The sequence below is a fragment of the Pseudopodoces humilis genome, chromosome 4 (genome assembly GCF_049639895.1).
Source record: "Pseudopodoces humilis isolate 2021_Gansu_Grassland_sample_001 chromosome 4, ASM4963989v1, whole genome shotgun sequence".
NCBI lineage: Eukaryota > Metazoa > Chordata > Aves > Passeriformes > Paridae > Pseudopodoces > Pseudopodoces humilis.
In genome coordinates, this window is record NC_142203.1 from 50,859,753 (window position 1) to 50,887,291 (window position 27,539).

The 27,539-nt window shown below is 40.1% G+C and overlaps 1 long non-coding RNA gene across 1 annotated transcript; it reads left to right on the plus strand.

Moving 5' to 3' along the window:
- Positions 1-247: 247 nt before the first annotated feature.
- Positions 248-26,036, plus strand: LOC106628168 (uncharacterized). The gene is made up of 4 exons (XR_001331454.2): positions 248-462; positions 12,943-13,019; positions 14,447-14,532; positions 25,903-26,036. It is a non-coding gene; the product is annotated as an uncharacterized LOC106628168 (long non-coding RNA).
- Positions 26,037-27,539: the final 1,503 nt, after the last annotated feature.

The following is a 27,539-nucleotide window of genomic DNA, read 5'->3' on the forward strand; positions in this document are numbered from 1 at the left end:
GCAGCTGTGTTGCCATTGGTCCGCCGGACAGGGAGTGCCCGCCCCACTGCGTAGAAGGGGCGGTCCTATTGGCCCCGATAGCTGTCGCTCATCCGTGAGGCCGGGTGGGGGGGTCGAAGGTGTGCAGTCGCGCGCGGGGCGGGGTGCGCCGCGCTCCGCGGCGCCGTGCGCAGGCCGGGCGCTCCGCTCCCGCGCTGGCCGTGCAGCGCCGGGCAGCGTGTGCTCCCATCGGCTGCCGCCGCCGCGCTCCTGCGCCCCTCCCAGCTCGCCTCTGCGGTGGGGAGAGAGGGGCAGGACCTCTTTCCCTACGAAGGCGGCAGCAGGGCGCGGGCTGCACTCGCGGGAGTAGTTTGGGGAAGAGGTGAAGAAGGTGCTGGAATTGCTCCGTGCCTCTGCCCCACTGGAGGAGCGGGGAGGAGCCAGCCTGACGGGCCTGGGATCAGCTGTGTCTGGCTGTTGGGAGTGAGTGTGTGTGTGCGTGTGTGTGTGTGTTTTGTGTGCGCCTAGGGCGGGTGTCTCCTTCCCTTTAAAAAAAAAAGGCAAAGGTGAGGGTGGAACTTAGACCCCGACCCCTCTCTCCGGTGGCAAAGGGTGCTGTCGTGGCAGCGGGCAGGCTGCAGAGAGCATTCCAGCGGAACCGGCCTGTCTGGCAGGCTCCGGCTCCAGCGGCGGCGCCGAGGCTGCCCGCAGCCCCTCGCGGTGCAGCGCTGAGGCGGCTGCTGAGGCAGCGGTGGGCAGAACGATCCCGGGTGAAGCTCTTCTTTCTGCGGGATTGGGAGGGAAAACGGTGCACTTATGTTTGTTCTGTCTTACTTGTTACTGTTAGAGCAGGTTTTTTAAAGTTCATTTGGAAGTACGCTTTCCAGGTCCGTATGGTGGTGCTGTTTCTTTTGGGGGGGCGGGGTGGGGTTTGTTTGTTTTGTTATGTTTTTTAATACTTTAAACCAGGTTTACCTGATGTGCAGGGACTGCAGAGGTCTCGTGGTTTTTGTCAAAGCTATACCTGTTCGTGTAACAGACGACTTGAGTACTTCATTAAAATAATGGGCCTGCCTGCCTGAGGGTTTGTTGTTTTTCTTTAACGCGGATTTTAAAGATTAAAAAAAGAAATTACAGCCAGACTACCGTATGTGATGCTACAAGGAGTTACATTTTTTCAGATTATGTCACATGGGCGGTATTTGCCATTCTAAAAGTAAAATTTCAAAGTGAAATTTGTACTCTGGAGTAAGAATGTTCGTAGGAACCTAAGTAAAATCAGTAGCTCCTGCAGAGGCTCAGGCGACCGAGTTTAAGTGAAGTTCCTCTGCTGTGGTCAGGTGGAGTAGTTAAAGACCTGAAGCAGTGCTGGGGCTGGGAGCACCAAATGCAGCCTGTGGTTTTAAAGTGACAGGTATTGTTTACATGGTGTTTAGCTTGGAGCTCTTTTTATGGTTCAAATCACCAATCTACGATGCTGGCAATACAATGCTAATTACTACTGTTCCTGTAGTTTTCCAGCTTACTCGTTAGCTTCATCTTATTTTTTATGTGAATGACCAAAATGACAAAAGATAAGTGTGTAAGAATCAGTGTTAACTGGACAACACTAAGTATCAATAAAGTAAAAAGTTTAAAAGGCTATATTTTCAGTTCACCATTGTCAGTGAAAAATATTTATTTGTGAACAAAACCAAAGGAATTGAATCATTCAAATCTTAATATGCAAAATAACTTATGTCATTATGTAAATATTTTGTTCCACTTGTAATTTATAGCTTTGGTTTCAGCTTTGTTTTAAGCTGCAAACTGGTGTCTAAGAGATAAAAGAATGTAGTTAACATTCTTGGAACATTATGCTAATGGAATTGAAAGGGGTAAAGAGATACTTTTTTATTATTTTTTTTTCTTTAATACCCTTTTCTTAATACTGAAACTCTCATTAGGCAGTCATTTGCGTTTCTGGTTTGTTTTTCCTCCTCCATTCCCTAGGGTAAATCTGAGGACTGTTTGCCTTTTTTCTCTGCAGAAGAGAAAACAAACATTAAATAATGGAGGGGAAGCTGGATTCAGCAACACTCAAACCATTCTAAACCAGGCTAAGCTATTCTTTTGGTTATAAAACATAAAGAGAAGAGAAAGAAATAAAAAGTCCTTTAGGCAAAAGAAAAAAGGTTCTCTTGGCTCTGGAATAGATGCAGCTATACTTAGTTAATGATTATGTTTATTTTGGGAAGGTTGCAGCAGCCGATTTCATTTTGTGAGAGCGTGAACATGCTTGTTGCTGGTGTCAGTCTGAAGGCTTTTTCTTTTTGTGTTTTGATGCAGTACCACTGGATCTCATTGTAATCTATACTGAGGGGATGGGAAACATGGGGTTTTTTTTGTCAAGGAAGTCATGTTCATCTGATATGAAAATCTTAATTGGAAGGGTAAGTAAGGCTTCCCTATATGACTTAAGTAGCTGTAGCTTTGTGCATAATGAATATGTAAACATGATGAATAATCACACTCTATAGGATAAATTTGTTTCCCCCCTATTAATTTATCTAACATAGCAAAAGGAAGAAAAAATGAGGGCCCTTTATTTGAATTAATGGTTTGGGTGCAGCCATTAATGGTAACATGGCATGTAAAATTTTCCAGCTAGTACTACTACAAAAAGAGGTGTATCTCTGACTGGCTAGGTAACATTGTGGAACTAAGGCTTGTTTATGTGAAGAAGGATACCAGCATAGTAAGTCTGTTTAGAAACTGATGTATCAGTGGTACTCTTGCCGGGATGCTTCTACCAAAAGGAGGTCATTACCATCAGGGAGTTGCAGATGTTTACAGCAACCTCACCAGTACCACCTTGAAACCCCTGCTGTAACAGTGCTCCTATTTCTGTGTTTGCTATCAACTGTCTGCTACAAACACTTACATTCACTGCAACAGAATATCAGAAAATATTATTTTTTAGCATTTCAGCCAGTTATTAGAAGAATCGCATCTGCTTTAGCCTGGATGGCCGCTGAAAAATGGCTAAAGTTAGAACATTTCAAGAAGATGGCTTTATGCTCAGGCTTCTGCATAAAAACCATAAAAGGAGAAAAATGTTCTTTCATGTGTCCCAGGAAATCATAAAGGACTGAACTTGCCATCAACAAGTCAATGGGCTCTGATGAGTTCCTTCACACCTGTGAGTGCTGAAGGAGCTAGCAGACATGACTGCTAGGCCCCTCTCAAATCCTTGAAAGGTTATGGCAGGCAGGAGAGGTGGCACAATACTGGTGGAAAGCCAGTACTATCCTGGTTTTCAAAGAGGGCAAGAAGGAGATCCCAGGGAGCTATATATAGGCCAATTGGTCTCATCTAAATCCCTGAAAAGGCCATGAAACGTTTCATCCTGGAGGCCACCTCCACACACATGGAAGACACAAAGATTATGAAGAGTAGTCGGCATGCTTAACCAACCTGATTGCCCTCTATGCTGAGACAACTACCTGGGTGGATGCGAGGGAAGAGCACTGGATGTTTACCTGGACTAAGAGCAAGGGTTTTGACATTGTCTCTGGTGCTATTCTCATAGGCAAGCTCAGGAAGTGTGGGCTGGATGAGTGGACAGTGCCAGTTCTCACTGCAACCTTACTGTCCACTCATCCAGCCCATATTTCCTGAGCTTGAACTGCAGATCCCCAAGGGTTGTAATCAGGCTCAGGGTCTCATTGGAGGCCTGTCTCCAGTGGTGTCCTCAAGAGTTCAGTACTGCTCCAGTATTGTTTAACTTGTGCATCACTGACTAGGATGAAGGGGCAGATGCCTCCTCAGTGAGTTCACTGACAATACAAAGCTGGAAGGAGGGTCCAATACCCTAGAGAGCTGTGCAACCCTTCAGAAGCACTTCAAGAGGTTGAAGAGATGGGCAGAGAAGAATTGTCTGAAATTCAACAATGTATCTAGTTCTGGGCTCCTCCGGACAAGAGAGGCATGTAGCTCCTGGAGCATGTCCAGCGGAGGGCAGCATGAATGGGGGCTGGAGCATCCCAGTTATGTGAAAAGGCTGAGGGACAGGGCTTATTCAGTCTGGAGAAGACTGGCAGAAGTTCACATCAATATGTATAAATACCTCAATATCTGATGTGTGGGCATCACAAGGATGGAGTCAAGTTCTTCTTAGTAATGCTAAGTAATGGGCAGAAACTGGAACATAGAAACATTCACCTAAACACGAGGAAGAAATTCTCTACTAATTGAGCACTGGAACAGAATGCCCAGAGCAGTTGTGGAGTCTCCTTCCCTGGATTACTCAAAAGCAGTCTAGAGAAAATTCTGACTACAATGCCCTAGGGGATCCTGCTTGAGCAAGGAGGCTGGTGACCTCCAGTGGTCTTCCCCTGACCTATCTGTTAAAGAGGAACACTAACTTCCCTGAAGTAAGTGAATCCTGGAGGGAAGATTGCTCTTCAACCATCTGTTCTGTGGCATGTAACATTATTATACATACTCCATTTTATGTAGAGTGTATCTCAGCCTGGTATGATTGACAACAAAGTCAGCTGGGGCTGGTTCAAGCTTTTCCTTCTCTTGTGGGAAAGTTAATTACTGTTTAATTTTAAAGTAAAACTTATGTCCAATACAACTCTTCAGAATGTGCTTGGTATTCATGCCCCTCTCCTCTTTGCCTATTTTTTCCAGAGACATGCTCATCTATCTGCATTCAAGGGTTTAAAAGATAGAGACTGTTTCAAAGTAGCTTAATTTGCTCTAAACTCTCAAGGTGTTTTTGTGAGTGTGATGTTGAAAAGACAATATTCAAGTGAGATCTAGGTTAAATAGAGGGTAATAACAATCTCCTTGGTCAAAAGAATCTTTCTGAATACCTTCCGGAATAAAGCTGGTGTGTGAGGAATGTGAGCTTGCTCGCAGAGATAGTGTGTTACTGTTCCTGTTTGTTTTGTAGTCTTTGCAGTTCTGGAGTTTGTTTTGATGACATATTTTACAGGAGAGAAGCACACTATGTTTTCTTTTTCTCCCTTTGTTCTTTTCAGGCTGCCATTTTACTTCCTAAGAAAATAATCCCAGTTTTCCTTGTATGTTTTTTTGCAATAATAACATGCTATACTTGTTTTTTTTAAAAAATTTATCTTAATGGTTTCTGAGCCTCTGCAATTTCTCAACATCCATTTCAGTTCCAATACTCTCTTCTGTGTTGCTCACCAAATCCCACTAGCTTTGTGTCAACTGCAGATTTTGTAAACATACTCATTAGTGAAGAAATTTAAAAGACAATTGAAGATAACCATGCCCAGAATGGATTTCTCTGGTACTCTGAAGTGTCCTGAGTTATTAAGCATTCATTCCTGCGCGTTGACCTGTTGTCATTCTGGAATCCCGTTATCTTTGTGTGCCTGTAGTAAGATGATTTGTTTTCTAGTTCTGGCTCTTCCTGGCCTGTTACACAGCCTGCTGGAAATGATCAAACATCTTTTGTTCAGTGGAGCAGACCCAGAATTCTGAACTGAAGGCAGATTTCTTAGGGAATCCATTTTGCTGTTCTTCCTGTGGTTAATAATGCTTGTATGGCAAATATGAATTTACCCATCTTTAAACATTCTGTGAGTTTGCCTCTTAAGTAAAAGACACAGGTGAAATCTATCATTACTAACTTATTCTGGTGTTCCTTTTTAGAATCATGTTGATTTCAGGGCAGTGTCAGAATGCATAAAGAAAACTAACGCTGTAGAACTTGGAATGTACTGGATTGGTAAAAATAATTTCTTTGCTCTATGGTTACAACAACTATGGAGATTCAGTTTAGTGCAAGTAAAAAACAAGTATAGAGGACAATGGGTTTTCTTCTTCAAAGAAGACTCAAGTCAAACCACTATTCAAAGAATGGCATATATTACATACATGTAATATATGTTCTAACTTGGAAAATGCTGTTAGGTTAGAAAGGAAATCTATATAGGCAGTGAGCCTGTGGGCCTTTGAAAAGCATGACTTGCCCTGAAAATTCTGTATAAATCACAGCTGCACCCCAGGAAAATCTTATGACAGTTTGATTAGTAGAATTTCCTGTAACTTTTTTTTCCCTTCACTTTTATTTTTTTTTCCTCCAATCAAATTTGAGTTGTGTTCCTCTCCTTTTTCTCACAAGTGTTTATCTTTGCACTTTTCTCCTTCCTGTTTTACAGTTACCAATTTTTTTAATTTGCCTTATATTTTCTGCCAGAATTATTTTTCCTTCATCAGTGCTGCTTATGCTGGCGTTACACACAGTGACTGCAAGGTGGAATTACACTACATAAAAAATACTAATTTTTATAAGCTACTGCTCACTCTTTAGACAATGAGATACAATTATGACTACTTTCTCATCTTCGTGAACTACGGACTTTGGCTTTGCCCATATGCAAACATGTTTAAGACAGTGGAATCTAAGTAAAGCTGAATTTGGCAAAAATTTTCTAATTGCTATTAACAGGACTTTCATCCTCCCTAAATATGTGGGTTTTGTCATACTTAACTTCATCATATGAAAGGGCATATTCTTGTCCTGGCAACCAGGAAAAAGAATTAAATGGCACAGACAGAAAAAGAAACTCTAATTCTCATTCTCTGAAGGGAAAATGTAGAGTTTTTTTGTTTTCACAGTATTTTTCTAGGTCCTGTTTCCTGTTTTATGTGTGCTTGGTTTTCAGATTACAAGATTGTGAATCCACAAGCAAGGCACAAGTTATATATTTTTTTTATTTTTTTTTTTAATTCTTGAGCAGTAGATTATGTTTGTAATTTCTCAGTCATGGTATCTGTTTTCACATAATACAATAGCAACTGAATACAGCTAGAACATACTGGTAAATTTTATAAATCAGTGCACTGTATGAAGTAGCAAAATATTTTATCTCACCTAACTAAACATATAATATTTGAGACAAGTAATGGAATTTCTTACCTCAAAAATGTATTTTATCAAAAATCAACCTGGTGAGTATGATCATAAGGAAAAGCAGTAAAATGGGGAAGAAAGTGGTCTACTAAGAGAGAACTGTTTCAGTATTTTGTTAAATATGTTCTCAGTGTGCAAGGGCAATTTTGTTGTGTACCCTAACAGTTTTCCCAGGTGAGTGACTGCTATCTGCTCAGCTACACAATTTGATCAGAAGTACCAAAGGCAAATAGCAGAGCTGGGATGAGTAAGTTTTTCTAGAGGCTATCAAACACCTGGATAAATTGGAGTCATCTCTGCTGCTACTCAGCTTGCAGAGTAATGACAAGATAAAGCCTTAAGGGTGTTCTGTCTGTGGTCCCCTGTGAGCTCATTGCTAACTGCTGTAGGTAAGTAGGACTCTGGAGATATTTTTATTTTCTATTTATACTTCTTCCTTACTAAATCAGGTGCATGAACATGAAATACAGCTACTCAAGAAGGAAGGTATGTAATTTAAGACATGGAGCTTTGTTTTCAGCTGGTCTTGTCAATATGCAGACTTTCTCTAATTTAGTGTTCAGTTTGGTTAGGATATAAGAATAGTTTAATTCTGTTTAGCTTTGAACAACTGATCTTGAAATAAATCCTTCATCATGGGATGGTATACAGGACAGGTCATTCAGTAATGCTAATGGAAGATGTCAGCTTTCTGCAACTGTTGTTTACATTAGTCACTGCTTCTAGTGATCTGCTGACATAGCAATTCATATTACCACTTTTCACACAATTCAGATAAATCAGGTTAATTTTGACTGGTAAGCTAAATTGGATGTGCAGGACATGACCCAGAAATGTGCACTCACAGCCCAGAAAGACAAACGTGTCCTGGAGGGTATGCAAAGTAGTGTAGCCAGCAGGGAGAAGCCCTCCCCCTCTGCTCTGGTGAGACCCCACTGCAGTGCTGCATCAGCTCTGGGGTCCCAGCACAGGAAGGACATGGAACTGTTGGAGTGAGTCCAGAGGAGGCCACCAAGATGATCAGAGGGATGGATCACCTCTCCTGTTGAGAAGGGCTGAGAGCATTTGGTTTGTTCAGCCTGAAGAAGACTTGGAAGTAACCTCATTGCAGCTTTCCAGTACCTGAAGGGAGCCTGCAAGAAAGGTGTAGAGAGACTTTTTACAAGGACAGGTGGTGACAGGATAAGGGAGAATGGAGGTTTAGATCAGATACTAGGAAGAAATTCTTTCTTGTGAGGGTAGTGAGGCATTAGAACAGGTTGCCCACAGTAGCTATCAATGTCCCATCCGTGGAAGTGTTTCAGGTGAGTTTGGATGGAACTCGGAACAACCTGGTCTAGTGAAAGGTGGTCCTGCTCATGTCAGGAGTTCGAAGTAGATAATTTTTAAGGCTTATTTCAACCCAGGCCATTCTATAATTCTATGATAAAAGTCTACCCATTGCATTTTAGCAAAGTAATGCTGCTTCACACTGTGTTTTTGGCATGTTACAGAGAACTTAATTCTTCATGAGGAATGTGATAAGTGGACGCAACTTCTAAACCAACAAAATAGGTGATTCTAGAAAAAAAATCATCCAGTCATATACAGGATATTATACAAGGGATTAATAGTTGTGAAAAAATTGTAAATCCACATGGTCTAGCTTAGCCAGGAACATTTCCATGTTAAGAAAATATCTGTGCTCCTTTTAGAAATCCCAATGAGTTGTGCAGCCTTTTTACGTTTCCTACTTTGTTGCATATACATTCTTCTACTTAGCTTGCAACAGTTTTGCATTCATTGTTGCAGCAACTTTGCCTGCTGTCTGAGAGCTAGAGGCTGTTTGGCCTTTGCCATCTTGTTCAGTGACCTGTACATGTTAAATTTAACAACCATTACAAAGCATTGTTTTAATACATGATGTTTTACTCTAGCTGTGTAATGTATTTAACTCACAATCATGTGCTTGACAGCTCTGTCAATGATACTTACTTTGTCCAGTTTGTCTTCTGCAATAAATGGTATGTTAGCTGAGACAGGTAGGAGATAGTTTGCCTCTGGCAAAGTTCTCAGAACTGCTGTAACTACATGCTGTCTTCATACCTTGGAAAATCTTCATACTTTCAGAAACTTAGGTATAAACACAGAAAAAAAGTCAGTCAGTAGATGAAATTGTGAGGCTCAACACAGATCATTCTCAGCAGCTTTGCCAGAGACCTCCTGTGAAAAACTACTAAATTCTTCAAGATTCTGTTAGGTTCAAAGAGTACTTCTCTCATTACAGCTCTTACAGAAATTTTAGTAGTTTGAAATAAAATACTGTAATAGGACACTGCCCCTTGGGTAGGCTTCCTCTCCCACAAATCATAAAACATGTTCCTGGAATTGGCCTATTAGATTCTGAAATGTTTGTGAAGATTAAGCTACCAGGTCTGAATTTGATGGTGCTGTTCCAGTTTAACCTGTGATAGGTGAGGTGTGTACATGGCACTGCTTCTTAATCCAAACCCATGCAGTGGTTTTAACTGTGGGGTTTTGTGGATGTCTAGAGATATCTGTCACTCCCAACTTCACAAAGTCACACTGCACTTTCCATGAAGAGAAAATATAGCCTGCTGAAGAGACTTTACATCATGGGACACTCCATTTTCCTGGCTGACAGAAGGCAGAATGGTCTGTGTGTTAGTAATGTTAACTGCTGCAGCAGTTTGCTGCAATGCTTATGAGTTGGAGCCCTATATCCCTTGTCATACACTCTTTAATACTCAAGTGGAATATAATGTATGTGTGAGACTGTTATCACAATCAAAACATTGTGTTCTGGTCCACCTGATTTTTTTATTATTATTATTTTTTCTTTTTAAAAGACTTTTTCAGTCTGAAAGCCTCTTGTCTCAAATGTAGATGTATCTAGTCTCATGGTCTTCAATTATTTTCCTAAAATAGAGACTAATCAGAATTATATTTTAATGAAAAACTATTAGCAGGGCTATAAACTTTATTTTTAATGCTTTTTGTAACTAAAGGAGCAGAATTTGATACTACTTTTGAAAAGTGTTAAATTAACCCATTTCTCATAAGAAGATACTCAGAGGAGTTAGAAGCCTGTTACAGAATTTCAGTGGTTTTCAAGTATTTTTGTTATCAATTGTCACAAAACAGGAATTGTTTTCCTCCTTTCACTTCCTCTAGAGTGTATAAAACACATGCTGTTAACCAGTCATTCAGAATTTCTAAAAATTTACAACTTACTGAAAATACCTGTGGCTTTTCTGCAAAATTAATGAGGACCTTTTTCCCCTACAAAATTTGTATAGAATGACTTGCTCAGAGCAATAACAAAATAGAGCAAAACAACTGTCAGGTTTATCCCTGAAGCAGAGAGTGGGAATTTGGCAAAAAGTTGTCATCATTTGTTACCTGCCTAGTTGTAACTATTGTCTTAAATGACATTAAGAGTACTTGAAGAGTATTAATATTAGACAATGAGGAGAAAGATGCGACTAAATCTTAACATAGTAGTACCTGGAAGAAAGTAGATAAGTTTAATACCTAAGTGTTCATTTGTTTGGGATAAAAGATGAAAGTATCGAGGAAAATAAGCCATCGTGCAACTGTGTATTTGTACCTAAGAGATGTTTGTCTAACAGGGGTTTAACACTAGTGCACTTGCTAATTTCAGTATATGTAAAGGGATGCATTTAAATGGGTCATCTCTGATTAGAAGCTTTTGAAAGCAGAGGGATTCCACTCCAGGAAGTGGAATAGGGAAGCCTATGAGCTAGGTAAACATACTGTCCTTAGTTGCAGGGAGCTTGATATTAATATTCTGGGTGATAAAACTAGGAAAATATGTTGTTGTTATTATTCTATTGTCCATAATGTTTATAATTTTTTTAATTGTTTCCTGTATTATTTATTGGCCCATTGTTTTTACTTCCTATTTAGTGGGGTAAATGGATTTTTCTAAGTGTGTCAGGGGTACAATCCTCTGCCTCATTATTTCCTTCATGCATTCTAATATGTGCTAACAATAACATTAAAGACAATGGCTGTGCACCTTTTGCCCCTGACTGCCATCTGCCTTTTCACCAGGCCCCGTATTGAGAACAAATTATTAAGAAAAGCAGTCTGTCAGTGTCAGTATTCCTGGGTATAAGAGTACGTTGACATTTAGGTTCATGAATGTTAGTATGTGTGGCGTACAGACTGGTAAGCAGCACAGATACATAATTGTATTAAACTTTCTCTGGGTCTTGCAAAAAACACAGAGGACCTGCATTCTGCTGGTGGACTGTTGAACCTCTGCTAAGACTGGATGCATTAAGAATAATTAACAAGGAAGGAAAGAAATTTGTGTGTGGCTCGATGCAAGCAGACTGAGCAGAGTAATAAGACAACCATCCCCCCAATGACCAAATAAAGTGACATTTTAAAATTAACTGGAAACCAGTTCTGGAATCCTGTCTAAGAAAACCCTAGAGACAAGGAAACTAATCAGTTATAAAAAAATAAGCTAATATAGCCCTAGATGTAAGAGAGATAATGACCAAAAAACCCCCAAGCTAACAACAGTTTAGTTGGAGATGCAACTCCTTATGTAAGGACTTGTTCAGTCCTTGTGAAAGGACTGAAACAGGTATGAAACACATGGAAATGTCTTGCAAAGCATTCATTATCCTGCACCACTGTAAACAAACCAAGCTATTTTTTTGTCATTAGAAAATTATTGAGGGCATTACTGTTAATTACTTAATTGGAATTTACTACCGTAAATTGTGGAAGAGGTGATAAAGGTTCTTGCAACAGGAAAATTGTTTTGAAGTAATGGTGAGAGTTATGTCTCTTTCCTCTTTCAACAATTTTCCCACATCACTCCCACTACAGTCAGCCGTTGCCCTGCCTGTTCAGGAGGACTTGCAAGAGACTAAGCCTGCTACTTCTGTCATGGCATAGGACAACCAGGAGAAGAAAAAAACTTGGTAATTTTGTTAATTCTGTTTGCTTCTGCTGCTGCCTTGCGTCCTTCCAACTCTTTCCTCAGAAGCCAAGGTTATGCAAGTATGAAGTAAAACCTACTCTTCAGGTTGTATAGATTGCTGAAACAACTTATTATTGCTGTCTTACCCAAATACAGCAGGTAGTCTGCTCTTCTAAGATGCTTCCTACTTTGCCTGGGCCGAAAGCTATTTTTTTTTTTTTCAATTGTGAGACCCTGTGAAGGCTGCATTTTAGAACCTAGGAAAGAGCTATGTTCAGAGCAATCTAAATAGATATTGCACAGGCATGTCTGTTTCTGAAGCCACAGCACAGAGGGAGGACTTTCCAGAAGAACCCCTGAGAGAAAAGGTGTGGCTCAAATCCTTGCACAGGGCAGATCCAAACTTGAAGGTTATCCCTAAATGCACTAGCAGCATGCTAAATTCAGAAACCATCCCAAAAGCTAAATAGAAATTGTCCACTTAGGAACTGATTGGCTAGTTGGACAGTCTATCTAGTCTTGTTGCCTAGGAAATTGATCTTCAAAACCTGTGTCTGTCACAACACAAAATTTTTGAATAAAGGAGTTGGACCATATGCATGTGTAAGGGAAATAGCATTAAGTTGTCATTCCAGCCCAGTTATCAGAAATCTGTGGACTGCTGAAGACTAACCCAAATACATGGGAGACTGTGGGTTTCACTATTACATAGTCAACATCCACAGAGAATAACATTGATAGGATATGAAACTGTATTACTCTGGCAAATCTAGAGATGAGGCTCTGTTATCAGCATCATTGATGCATCCATTGCTATTCCTTGCTTCCTGTACATCACCCATTAAACATGCAAAATTTTGGCCACTTTGAAGAATGAAGGATAACCCCAAAAATATTGCTCTTTCTACATACCCATTCTCTTTTCTATAACTAGTTCCTGTGTTAGAGTGGATGGGGATTTTTTATTTGTTTTATGGGGGTTTTGTCCCTGGTTTTGTGTATTTGTTTTTTGTAAATCTGCCTTTAAATATACATGAAACCTGATTATTTGTATCTGTGTTTCTAGCTGGAATGTACAGGCTGTCTAGAAGAAAAATGGCTTTTTTCTTACCTGAGAGAAGAGCTGAGGAAGCACAAGAGAAGGTAAGAATAAGAGAAGTCATAATGGGAATAAGAAACAAACCCAGTTAAAACTAATTTATGGGAAAAATTCAGGCCAAGGAGTGTGAAATGGAGGTTCCTGGCAGTTAATTCCTCATGGCAGCTGCAGGTTTTTCTGGTAGCTGGCATATAACTTCAAAACTAACTTCTATGCTTTGCTTCATCTGATAGGTGTACTTGGAACACCCTGTATAAGCAACTTCACACAGCAGCAATTATGATTGTAGTTGGTTAGAGGATGAGCTTAGGGATAAAGAAGACTTAGTAGAGACTGTAAACAAGTAACATTTTTATCATGTTATCATGGTTCATGTATGCTATCATTTTTTTATTATGGTTAAGTGAGTGCTATACCAGTTTAAAATACTAGTGTGTTAATGCTGCTGCAATTGTGGAGAGACTGAATTGGGGGTAAAGGCAATCCACCTCCAGAGATATCAAATCTCAGTTATTATGAAAATGCTTTTTTCCAGGCATAGCCTATTCATTTCAGGTATTATATTGTTGTGTACTTTTATTCTTGTAACAGGCTGGCTATTAGTATACACAGGTGAGTAGAAAATTTGTTGTTAAAGGGACTGTGATTGTGGTAGTTACCACAAGCTGTGCAACAGACCATACAACCTGCACATAGGTTTAGGAATGGAGGTCTGCAGTTATGCTGAAGTTTTTATTTAATGGCCAGGCTTTGCCAGAGGCCCTCTGGAAAATCAAAGCACTGGTTTAAAGAATTGGCAAAGATCTTAGTGCAGATGGGACTTGAAATGTCATAGATGGAACCTTTCCTACTTTGTTTCTGAAAGTACACATGTGTGATCTGGGTTTGTCCCTCTTTGGAAATTCTTTTATTTTTAACTCAGATAACAGCAAGTGAATTGATGCCAAGACATTATGGAACTGTGCTGCACATAGCTACCATATTTTCTTGTCCTGACAAATATTGCTTTCACTTTTTTTTTTTTTTGGTACCTTGACTTAAAGAAAGCAGCATTATTTTGCATTGGAAGCTAAACTGAGCGGACTGTATTGATACTCTGGTTCATATCCCTTACACTGGCTTTCTTATTATGTACTCCTGGCACATGGAGTTGCGTTAACACATGATGGTAGAATTTCTACCCAATCCCGCCATGGTAGTGCATTTTCTCCCCCAGTATTTCCTTACGTCTGCAATTGTGCTGTGGAGAATAATATTCTTATGCTGAAAATGTAATTTGACCAAACATCTAAACTCTTGCAAGTTAGATAATCCCCACTTTGAAAGCACAAAGACAGCATGCAGTTTCCCTGAAAGAAGGAATAAATTAGTGGCAGATATATGGACAGCACATAGTCATCAACTCTTTATCCAATGATCTAGGTGGCAGAAATGTTAAATCTGTGTTGATAGAATGAATTCCCTCTTTCAGCCTGGTAATTTGCATTAATTACTTGATGGAAAGAAAGATATTTTGAAGCCATTCTGTAAAAGAATCATCAACAAGAATTTTGACAGGTAGGTTAAATACTTGTCATTTAAAATTTGTTTTCTCTTTAGTAAAAATTATTTAGAAAACAAGCCATCCAAGAATAGATAGTGAAAATAAATAGTAACTTATCTTACCCTTGAAACAATTTGCTGAGTAACTTCATGAGGTGGAAGTGTTTGTAGGAGGATGTACTTTGAGCAGGGCTTTGCAAACATATTCAAATCACTGTGCACATGGCAGCTTTGTTTGCTCCTAGAATCTACACTAGATGGGTTTTGTATTACAAATCTTATGCAACAGTTACATTATTGTGCAATTAATATCTTTAAAGGTTTGCTAAAATACTTTGCTGTTTTCTTTCTAATACGATAGAATTTCTGCAATCCATCCAATCATAGATTTTTGCAATACAAAGTTTTTTTGGTGCCATCTCTAAAAAACAAGTTACAAGTGTGCTGCAGTATTGGGCCTTGCTGGTTTGCCATGTAGCTGGATGCTGGCTGGATATCTGTGACTGTTCAGTTCCAAAGGAGCCATTTTGTGGTTGTGGGGTTTGGGTTGGGTTTTTTTTGCAATATGATTCACAATCCACTTTCTTCAAGATTCACCACCCACAACTACTTTTTGGCCAAATTTAAGACTGAAAAGAGGGGACCCAGTAGTGACTGAGTCACTTCTGTTGTGTGCCAACAAGTTGCTCGTTTGCTGATTAGCCACCTGCTTTTGATCTGGATTATATCCAGACCTGCTTCAGCTGGCCAGAGAATGGGAATGTCAGCTGTAGTCAAGGATACCTGCAAAGCACTGAGAGCTGCAGTAAAGCATCTTTGAAGAGAAGAACAGGGAAAGGCAAATTAAAGGGAAGGCAAAGGAAAAATAGAGGCAAGGAGCCAATTTCTGATCTCAGCATCACTGATGTCACCAATACAAATTTGGTCCACAGAGTGCTGAGCAAATGAGAATAGAAACAGGTCAGAGGGAAAGGTGACAGACTAGCACAGGTGACAGCAAGGGGAAAATTAATAATGTCTCAAGTGTAATCCTAATGGGTCCTCTGCTTTAACACTTGAAATGTCTCTTAGTCATCCAAGAGCATAAAATTAGTAAAATCTTTCCAACAGTCTGTCTGTCTTTCATAGCAGCTCCAGACAGGGATTTTTATTGGTGGTGCAATCATCTGCAATGCTTTTCAGATCTAATGAAGAGGAAAGGTTTAAATCTCCTTATGTTTCAAGTGAAATCCTATACTAACAAACATCCTTAGACTTAAGGTCCTCTTTCTTAGTGTCCTACACATTTCCAAGGTTGCTTAATTTGTTGGTGAATACCAACAAGCTTCAACTGTGCTTTACAACATGTTTTTGTAAACAAATTGCAATAAACACACAAAAAATTACCTTCCTGAAATATTTTCTTTTGAAAATGGTCATGAAACTCTTTTGGTGAATCAAAAAAGATGAAAATAAATGTTAAATTTGTTGTAAGGATTTTTGTAGTTGTTTTACTAGACTATTTATTCTGAAAGTAGTTTTTCTGCTTCTAAAATAAGGAACAAAAAGTATACATGAAGAATCCCTCATCTGCTTTCAAGTATTCTTCAATCTAAAAAAATTGTGTTTAATTAATTATTTATTTATAGTGAGTCCATTCTAAATTCTTTCATTTTTTGAACATTTGCCCCTGGAAACTTGCTAGGGGTTTTTATTTGTTTGTTTTTCTTTGTTTGTTTTGTTGGTTGTTTGTTTCTTGTTTGGTTGTTTTTGTGGTTGTTTTGTTTGGTTGTGGGGTTTTTTTTTGGTTTGGTGGTGGTTACTTTTTGGGGTTTTTTTTGTTTGTTTTTGGGTTTTTGTTTCGTGGGTATTTTTTTGTTTGGTTCTTTTTTGGGGTTTTTTAGGATTTTTTTGGTAGATTAACCAGCAATCATAAAACTAAGGCAAATAGCCAATTTCATGTGTCTAGGGACCACAGGGGTTAATATGATTCAGTATGATGATATACATTGTAGTTGCTGCCTTTCACTAAATAGAAATAAGGCTTTGGAATTCTTTGTCCACTTGAATAGCTATAAGATTTTTGGAAGTGTTTGAGAAGTCTCACTGAGCTGGGGGAAAGGAGGCAATGTCTCATATTCCTACTTGCAGATACTTGGAGGCCTGATCTAGCAATACGGTGTGCTGTGTTGATTTTCTGACTTTTGCATTAGAAAGTATGGGGGTTTTTTTGCTGATTTTCTTTTGTAAGTGTGAATTTATAGGAGATTGACTTAAAGCTGACTAACTTTCTCATGTCTGAGAAATCACATTTTTAAAAAGGAAAAGAAAGCAAAGAAAACTCTCCTTCCAGTTAGTTAGAGTCTTAGACATAACTAAGATAGATACTGTATATTTAAACAGAATAGAAATACCCTTGCCCCTAGGAAAAGAACTGTCATCCAAGGTCAACTGTTTAGATTAATAAGATATTTGAAATTCTCATTTTCAGATATTTCTGCTGCAGTTTGATTTCTTACATTGTGTAATACTCCAGCCACCCAGATTTGCAAGTGGAAGCAGTCTTCCAGCCTCAGACAAGCCCCTGTTGAGCTGCTGCTCACACAGGACTGTCCTTGTATTTCAGCAGCCTTGCCTGCTGAATTTAACACTCAAGATGTTTACAGATTTCCAGGTTGAAACCTAAACAGAGCAGGTGTGTGATTAGCTAATTCACACAGCCAGCTGAGCTTTTTAAAAATTAATTTAAATATAAAAAATATTACATACAGATCCCAGTTTTTAATACTGCTGGATGAGGTCATTCTCCTAATTTGGAAGAAGCTTCAGTAGGAATAGATATCTATTAAGGGAGTCAACAGGATTGTATGATACTCTGTAATGAAAGTCAAATCCTCTTATTCAGCAAATATTTATGTTTAAGATTAGGAAATATCTGTATGTTTTTGCAGCTCAGTTCCAAAACTGAAGAAATTTCAGAATATGAGATGTCTTGCTGTAGTAAGTTTATAAAATACCTTAATTATTTTAAAATATTTTAAGTATTATAAAGTACCTATTATTTTGGAAAAATAAATATAATTGTTTTTCATTCTTATACTTGCATTTCTTGTAGAAATTAATTTTGTTTCCCTTAGCAGCAGCTGGAGCTGAGTTATGCTCCTATCTTCCTAGTGAGATTTTTCTAAGTACAGTCATTAGGGAGAGAAATTTGCATTAAGCTGCTAGTATAAAATTCAGTATGTTGTAAATACAGCCAGTCCACTTCTTACCATGGCAGCTTCCTTATTGGTCCACTGATAAATGATCTCCCTACAGTGATCCTTCCAGAAGAGTGATCTGCTCTTTGTTGTATGCCTACCAGGAAATGTGAGTGAAACCCAGGATGTGATTGTAAAAGTTTCTTCCCTTCAAGCTTGATTGGCTTTTCTTTTTAATGTCTTAAACAAAAAGTCTGCTTTTTGTTTAAGATAGCCTTCTCCATTTGGCTGGGAGAAGGAGTCATGAGATGATCATGTGCAGCACATCTCCGTGCAGCACATCTCCGTGCTTCCCTCTCAGCAGTTCCTCCTCTCCTTTCTGGCAGCTGCTAGATTGGAGGTGAACTCTGTCCTGCACTGGGTTGGTCCAAACCACATTTCACTTCAGCTGTTTCCAAATAAAAATAATCATCTTTCAAAGCTCAGGCTGCAGTAAATTGCCAACATTTGTTAACACAAAGCATGCTTGTGAAGATGTGTATTGATGACATAGGACCGTAATTCTCAAATGGTCTGATTTCAGGCAAGTGTTTTCAGAAAGATCCCTCAGCCTCTTATTAACATCCCTCTTATTTGTCACTCACTGAGAAGATCCCCCTGCTGCATTAATTGCATCCAGGAATAAAGAGAACATATTAGGAACTCTTAGGAAATAAGATGACACTTTGACATGACCATGACTAGGGTCTGTGACTGACATTGTAGTGGTGGGGTCGCTGTAGTCTCTTGCAGAGTGATTTGTCACACGTTACAGAATACATGCAGAAAAGTTCCTTGAATCATATGTAGTAAAAAGATCCTGAAATCTGTAATAAAAATGTTTCTCTGAATTCTGCAGTGCAGAATGATATCAGATGAATGTAAAGTATATGCATCAGGAATGCATAAAAAAAAATCTGTTTTTCTCTAAGGATAAAAGTATATTTGACCACTTAGAAAAAATGAAATTTAACACCATCTGAACAAATACTTTTCTGCCAGCAATGCCTGCTGTTCCCTAAAATGATAGTCTAGTTGCTCATAGGATTTTCCTTTCATTTGTTGCATGTACAGTCTCGCAATTTCTCTAAGAGTAAAGAAAGTGATACTTTAGCCTCATGTTTCTGGATCATAGGAGTGACAGAGAAGACAAGATCCTCTTTCTAAGCAAGAACATTCCATTTTGTACCTTACAGACCGCAGACAACGCACATGAAATTGCTTGGGAAGTTCTCATGATTTCTTTGGAAAGTTATCAAAGAGCTGATTCATTCTTATTCTTTCTTAAATCAGGTTAATGTAAAAAGCAGTTTCTATATAGCTTAATTCAAGGCACAGTATTTTTTAAGTTGCCTAGATGCTTTACAATCTCATGTAACATAATTTAGGAATTTATGTCAGTCTTGACATGATGTCAGTAACAATATTAGCACGAAAATTAATTTTAAATGTTTTTATTCTATCCTGCGTGTTCAAATTATTTGATTTTTTGATAATTTTTCAATCCGGTCACTTAGTCATTCCTGGACAATTGTCCTCTTGGGTTGGTTGATGGTGTCAGGGAGCAGAATGGTCTGCATGTTATCCAGGAGGAGGCAGTCAGAGAGCTGCTAAGATACTTGGATATTCATAAATCTACAAAACCCCCCTGCAGCACTACAGGCTGGGGATGGTGTGGCTGGACAGTGCCCAGGCAGAAAGGGAGCTGGGGATGCTGGTGACAGCCAGCTGGACATGAGCCAGCAGTGTGCCCTGGTGGCCAAGAACGCCAATGGCTCCTGGCCTGGATCAGGAATTGTGTGGCCAGCAGGAGCAGGGAGGTCATTCTCCCCCTCTACTGGGCACTGGTGAGGCCACACCTGGAGTGCTGTGTCCAGTTCTGGGCCCTCAGTTCAGGAAGGACATTGAGACACTTGAGCACATCCAGAGGAGGCAACGAGGCTGGTGAGGGGCTGGGAACACAAACCCTGTGAGGAATGGCTGAGGGAGCTGGGGTTGTTTAGCCTGGAGAAAAGGAGACTCAGAGGTGACCTCATCACTCTCTACAACTCCCTGAAAGGTGTTTGTAGGCAGGTGGGGTTGGTCTCTTTCACCAGCGAGCAGCTGACAGAATGAGAGGACACAGTTTCAAGCTGCACCAAGGGAAATATAGGTTGGATATTAGGAAAAAGTTTTTTGTGGAACGAGTGATAAAGTATTGGAGTAGTCTGCCTGGGAAGGTGGTGGAGTCACCATCCCTGGATGTGTTTAAAAAAGACTGGATGTGGCACTTGGTGCCATGATCTAGTTGAGGTGTTAAGGCATGGGTTGGACTCGATGATCTTGAAGGTCTCTTCCAACGCAATGATTCTGTGAATTCTGTAACTTCCTGTAGTTCAGAGATTCCTAGATAATATGCTGCAAATACTGAGAATAATTGGAGGTTAAAAGAAGTGCCAAAACCTGTCTGTTTTAATCTTCACCATAGTTTTAAGTAAGGAAAACAGAGAGCTTTTTTGCATGCTCTAAATGCAATGTTTTGCATACTTTAAATGCAAACTGAAAGTCAAAGATGCATCTGAAATGTAGGAAGTGCTTGTATAGCTTTTTGAACCCTCCAGGAACTGGATTTATACATTAAATATTTATAACTTAGCTACGAGTCCTTTTGTATTCTAGTTTCTTCACCTTGCAACAGGTTTGGTTGCAGGTGGGAGTTATCCCTTCAGAGTTTTCATAATCCAGTCAGCTCTGTGTGTCATTGAAAGGGTGGAAAGCGGTCTATTGCTACTTTCCCACAATGACTTGCAAGTAGCTCTTTCATGTAAATACCTATGTTGCTTCACAGCTGGTGCAAGTGGTTTGCCGATAACAGGTTCATATTTTTTGCAGAAACTGTAATTCCATTGTTTTTTCTGAAAGATGGACTTTCAGTCCTGTAAAAATATAGCCTGTAAAAGGCTGGCTATGTGTTGTGCTATGTGTTTCTCAATGCTTTTTAGAAAGCTTCTAGAGCAAGATGTTTTTAGAGAGAAGTGTTTTTCAATTTCCAGGTATGACTACACCTCCAGAAATAATTAGAATGTGATTAGGCTGGTTTTCCTTAATTTCAGTAATTTCTTAGCGTTTTTACTGTAATATTTTCCTAGACATTGTGACAGAAGGGGAGAACTTAACATTCTTAATATCTTTTGATCATCTGTGTCATTTAGCTTTTTCTGATGCATCTGCCATTGCAAATGAAAAGGAAGTTTTCATAGTGGGGCACATCTTTTTTTCCTGCTTAGCTTTCTGATTGGAAATACAGCTTAATATGATTACAGCAAAGAACACTGATTTGCACAAGGCTTTGGGTATTAATGATACTGAGCACTATCTGAATACAAGTTACTCAGAAATCTATGAAAAAAGACAACAAAATAATTTTATGAAACGGAGACTTCCAATCCCACAGTTTCAACTGCCAGAAGTATTCCTCTGTGGGTTTGTTTCTTGTCTGAAAAATTAATGGACTTTACTTCAACAATCATAGATTTAAAAATAAGGATGAAAACTAAGAAAAAATATTCTAACAATTCTTAACATCTGACAAGATATTATAAAATGAGCACTTTCTGTCCAAGTAGTACAGTTGGTAGCATCACTACTCTTACAGTAAAGAGTTTCTAACTAATAGCCAATAGTAAACATGCCCTATTTCAGTATAAAACTATTGCCCCTTGTCCTGTCACTATCTGCCCATATAAAAAGTCTCTCTCCCTCTTTTATTATAAGCCCCTTAAGGTACTGGAAGACTATAAGATCTCCCCAGAGCCTTTTCTCCAGGATTAACAAGCCCAGGTCTTTCAGCTTGTCTTCACAGGAGAAGTGGTCCAGCTGTCTGATCATCTTCCTGACTCCTCTCTGAATCTGCTCCAACAGGCAGATGTCTTTTCTGAGCTCGTGCAGCACTCTAGGTGGTGTCTCACAGGGCAGAATTAAGGGGCAGAATCCTCTCCCTCACCCTGCTGGCCACCTCCCTTATGGTGCAGCCCAGGACATCACTGGCTTCTGGGCTGTGAGCACACACTGCTGGGTCATGTCCAGCTTTTCATACAGGAGAACCCCCAGGCCCTTTTCCACAGGGCTGCTCTCAATGAGTTCTTCTCCCAGTCTGTACTCATAACTGGGACTGCCCTGACCCAGGGGCAGCACTTCACACTTCACTGTTGACACTCTCAGGCTGAACCTCCTGAGATTCCCGTGGGCCCATTGCTTAAGCTTGTCCAGGTCCCTCTTCACTCCCCCAGGAAAGATCCTGTCTTTTCAAAGTCTTGGCTTTGTGCCATCTATAAACCTGCTGAGGGTGCACTCAATGTCGTCATTGATGAAGATATTGAAGAGCAACAGTCCCCAGACCTCTGTCTGCCCTAAGAAACATCACTCCTCACCAGCTTCCACCTGGACATAGAGCCATTGAGCACAACTCTCTGGCTGTGTCCATCCAGCAAATTCCTTATTCACTGAATAGTACATCCATCAAATCTATGTCTTCCCAGTTCTGAGCTAATGATGTTATTAGGGACCACCAAGACCTTACAGAAGGAGATAGGTGACATCTGTTGATCTTCCTTCGTCAATCACTGCTGCCACTGCACCATAGAAGACCATGAGATTGGTTGGGCATGATCTCAGTAAAATTTGCTGGTCACCTCAGATTGCTTCCTTGTCTTTTCTGTGCCTCAGCATATTTACAAGGAAGATTTATTCCATAATCTTTCCAAACATGTAAGTGAGGCTGACTGGTCTGTAGTTCCACAGATCTTCCTTTCTTCCATTTTTAAAAATGGGAGTGATGTTTCCCTTTTTCCAGTCACTTCACCTGTCTGCCAGGACTTTTCAAATATGATGGAGATGGGCTTGGCAACATCAGCCACTTTCCTCAGGATCTGGAAGTGCATCTCATCACATCCCATATACTTGAGCCTGTTCAGTTTCACCAATTCCAGACCTGTTCTTTGCTTATAGGGTGAAGGACTTTGCTCCTTCAATACCCACGGATAGAACCAGGGCCTTGAGAGAAGCCTGACTGTCAGCAAAGACTGAGGCAAAGAACTCAGTCAGTACCTCAGCCTTCCAATTACCATCAGGTGCCCCTTCTCACTTACCAGGATGGATACACTCTACTTAGTCTTTCTTTTCTGATCTATATTCTTATAAAATCCCTTCTTGTTTTTCTTCACATCTCTTGCCAAAGCTTGTTCCAGCTTTGCCTTGGCTTTCCTGATGCCATCCCTATGCACCCAAATTATATCGCAATACTCAAATTATATCGTAATACCCAGGTTACTTGTCCCAGCTTCCATGGGCTGTACATTTCTTACTCAGTTTGATGAGCAGATACTCACTCAGTTATGCCAGTTTCCAGCCTGACTTCCATGATTTTCTACACACTGGGGTAAAGATCTCTTGTGCTCTGATCAGCCCCTCTATTCTTAAGGAAAGTTACCTAGGGGACCTCATTCACCATTTTTTTCCAACAGCTGAAATTCTACGCTTGCAAAGTTCAGGGTCTTGGTTTTGCTCCTTGCCAGGCCCAAACCCCTTAGATCACAAACTAACCAGGGTGGTTGTTACAGCCGAGGCTGCATCTGATCTTAACTCTTTTGATGTGCTCATCCACTGCTTTAGTGAGTACCAGGTCTAGTAATGTCTCTCCTCTGGTTAGTTTGTCTAATATGTGTACCAGGAAGTTGTTCCCCATGCTCTCCAGGAGTCTCCTGGATTGCTTGCTATGGTATTGGTTTCCCAGCAGATGACTAGGTGTTTAAAGTTCTCCATTAGGTTGAGAGCTTGTGAGCATGATGCTGCCTGTATCTGAAGCAAAATGCCTTGTTGACAGGCTTCCTCTGATCAGGAAACCTATAGCAGGTCCCTGTCACCAGCTGTCCTTTGTTAGTCCTGCCCTTGATTTTCACCTACAGGGTCTCAGTCTGGTTATGGCTATTTATCAGACAATATTCTGAATCTTCACAATCTGACTTTTCCTTAACATTGAGCACAACACCCCCACCCCTCCTTCCTAGCCTGTCTCTTCTGAAAACTTGTAGTCCTCAACTGCAGTGCTCTAGACATGTAATTCATGTCCCATGTTTCTGTGATAGCAATTAGGCCATAGTTTTCTAATTCCACCATGGTGCTGCATGAGTTGGTGTAGAGGCACTTCAGCTAAGCTGTCCACCTCTTCATCTTCTAGGAAGAGCCCTCTCTAATTCTTTTGGGATGATTTACAGGTTTTCCCTGCTGTCCCTTGCAGTGCTGTTGTTCCCGGTCCCTTTCTGATAAGCCAGTACAACATCCTCTTTCTCTGCTAAACATAGTTTAAAGCTCTTCTAGTATGTCTTGTCAGATTGTTTCCCAGAGTAAGTGTCTGAATGCTTCAGTACCAAGGCTTGCTTAAGCACAGCACAGAAATGTAGCAGTGTTTATAAAACGTATTCCTAATTCTGCAGAAACCTGAAGGCCAGAGCATGGACCATCTGGAAATAAAAGAAAGGAAGGAATATTGTTCTGAGTCTAACAAGGCCCAAGCTACTAATTACAGAAATATGGGGCCTAATCTTACAATCTTTCCTGAGTTTTCTACACTAACAGTGCTCACAAGAGTAAATGTTGGAATCCTAGAATGGTTTGTGTTAGAAGGGACCTTAAAGATCCTTCCATTCCAGACTCATTGCCATGGGCAGGGACATCTTCCTCTAGACCAGGCTGCTTGGAGCTCCATCCAGCCTGGCCTTAAACACTTCCAGGGATGGGGCATCTACAGCTTCTCTGGGGAACCTGTTTCTGTGCCTCACCACCCTCCCAGGAAAGAATTTCTTTCTAATATCTTACCTAAATCTACCCTCTTCCAGTTTGAAGCCATTCCCCCTTATCCTGCAACTAGAAGCCCTTGCTGGAACTCCCACTCCAGCTTTCTTCTAGATCTCTGTTACACACTGGAAGACTGCTTTAAAGTCTCCCCAGAGACTTCTCTTCTCCAGGCTGAGAAAGTCCAGCTCTCTCAGCATGTCCTCATAGGAGCATTGTTCCATTTCTCTGATCATATTTGTGACCTTCCTCTGGACCTGCTTCAACAGGTCTGTGTCCTTCTTATGTTGGAACTCCAGTTACATTATTTATAATGTTTCCATAAGTGATCCATTCATGGTTGTAGACTAAAAATACCTCATTTTACCTTCAGTCATGAGGGAGATACTTGGGCTTAAAAGCACAATTTCTTCAGAAGCTCTTGGAGCACATTCAAAGCTGACCAGAACTCAGGTGTTCACAGTTTTGTTGATTGTTTAAGGTTTCCCTCCTGCAGAGTGATTTAAATTGAGCTGGCAAACTAAGTAGATGAAAACAGGCAGACTTTCATCTTATTTCCATTGTTTATGACAGATTGGGTGGTGCCTGGAGGAAGGTGCATGTATAAACAAGATCTAAGGTAAAATATTGGCAAGTCTGCAAGTGCTGAAAATTGAGCATGCATCATGCTGAAATGATGCTTCCTCAACAGAGGAAAAAAAAAAACTTCCTCAACAGACAAAAACAATGTTTGTTGATGTTTGTCTCAGAGATTTTTCACAAGATGACTCAGGTTTTTGGAAGAAGTGATACAGATGCCAGACTTATTAAACTTTTTTTAAAGGTTAACCTGTACCCACTGAAAATGAATTTAAATGTATTAACAAGTAATTCCCTACTCTCAGTAGGGAAAATATGTTCATTAGTTTTGGTTAATTGAAATTGTTAGGTAAATTTAGATGAAGCTCAGCCATTTTTCCTTCCCTACAAGTTCTTCACCACTTCTGTAGCAATGTTTTCCACAGTCCTCAGATTTGCAAGAGTTTCTTTTTCTTGTAATGCTGAAAAGTGAGAATTTGCTTCAGCTACTGCTCAACTTTTTCTGTTGCAAACCTTCCTTTCAGAAAGTATATCCAACTTCCTGCATCTCTTTGATCATGGGACGTAGTATAAATCTGTGCTATGCTTAGTTTTGTATGCTGAACAGATATTTTCTTAAGTTTTGCAAATACTTGAATAATTTAAATTTCATTCCACTGTAAAATTTAACTCACATATTTAGGCAAATATTATATGAACTAGCATTTTCCCTTTCTCTATAATTTTTGGAAAATGAGCAAATATCACCCTTGTTTTGCAGGCTGGCAGTCAGGACAGAATTGTTAAGTCATTTGACGTGGAAGAGTTTTTGCACCTGGAAACTAAGTGGAAGCATGGAATCCATGAGGGCAACAGAACCTTAGCCACTGAGGCTAGTGGGCATTTACAGCAGAGTCAGGTACAGCAGGTTGCTCAGTGCTGTGACTGTTTGGTTTGAATATCTCTAGGGAAAGAGACTACCATCGTCTCTCAAAGCCTGTTCTTGTGTTTGATCACCCTCACAGTATTTTTTTTTTCCCTCATGGTTAAATGGAATGTCTTAGTTTGATTTGTGCTTACTGCCTCCTCTTCATTCAGTGGATGTTACTGGGAAGGGTCTGACTCAATTTTCCTTATTCTCTTCTGTTGAGTGTTTACACACATTTACAAGACCCTCCTGAGACTTCTTCAGGTGGAATGGTTACATCTCTCTCAGCCTCTCTTTCTGTAAAAGGTGCTCCAGTCCACTGTGTTTGTAGTCTGTCATTGGACTCACTCCCGGATGTTTGGTGTGTCCCAGACCTAGGCCCAGCATCTGCCTGTGCATCACCAGTGCTGAGCAGGGACAAAGGATCTCAGCACTTGGATTACTAGTGGTGCTCTTCCTAAACCAACCCAGGATACCACTGGCCTTTTTTCCTCAGGGGTCCACATCTGGCTCGTGGTCAGCTTGCTGGTAATTCAGACCTCCAGCACATTTTCTGACAAGCTGCTCTTCCACTGTTCAGCCCCTGTGTGCAGCCCCACTGTGTGGCGGACTCGTGTATGTCCAGTTTGTAAATAGATCTGTTCAAGTGTGTAGGCACCTGAGTTTTCATCGTAAGGTACTCTAGGTACTGTACCCATGCCTAGGCTGCAGCTGGCTTGACAGGTCTGAGGACTCCTTTTCAGGCCATGCCTGAGCCTGCTCAGAGATTTTTTAATAAGTTATCCTGTGTCTACAGCTCCAAACAACTGATCCAGTGCTGTGATTTTAGCATGTACCTGAATGTTACTGCTGTCAGTGAATCATCCCAAAAGAGAGCAGCTGTGATAATTTTCATTCTTAAATACAAATGGCAGTTCAGCTAATTTTTATATATATATTTATATATATATTTAATGCCATTGGACTTGCTCAGCAAACAAGGAACCAGGATTCTTGGTCTTCTGCAATTTCAGGAAGTTCAAAATCACAGCTTCCGGAGAACCCCAAGTTCAAATTTACTAATTTTCTTTTTGAGCCAATGCATACATGCTGTTGATCAGCCCTGGCATGATAGTACTTTTAAGAGCTAAGTTAGGCTGGATGCTGTTTGCAGGCCTACAGGAAAAAGCTGTCTTCCCAGAGGTGCTCTGATACCATGGCAACTGACACTTCATAACCAGACAGGTAGCAACCCAAGCCCCTGAGCCATCCCATTGCCTAAAGCTACTGAGCTTTCTTAGTTCCAGTAAACATTAGAAGTTGCACTAAGCCTGATGTGATGAAGTGCAACTTCAGTGACTTCAAAGGCATTTTTCCCACTGTTACCCTCACTGAAATTACTATTAAAGTGACAGTGAAATAATTCCCATCAAGTAAAAATTACTTAGAAGCTTTTGGATAGAACGCAACCATACAAGTTAAACCTATTTGTCATAGCTATGATCAGTGAA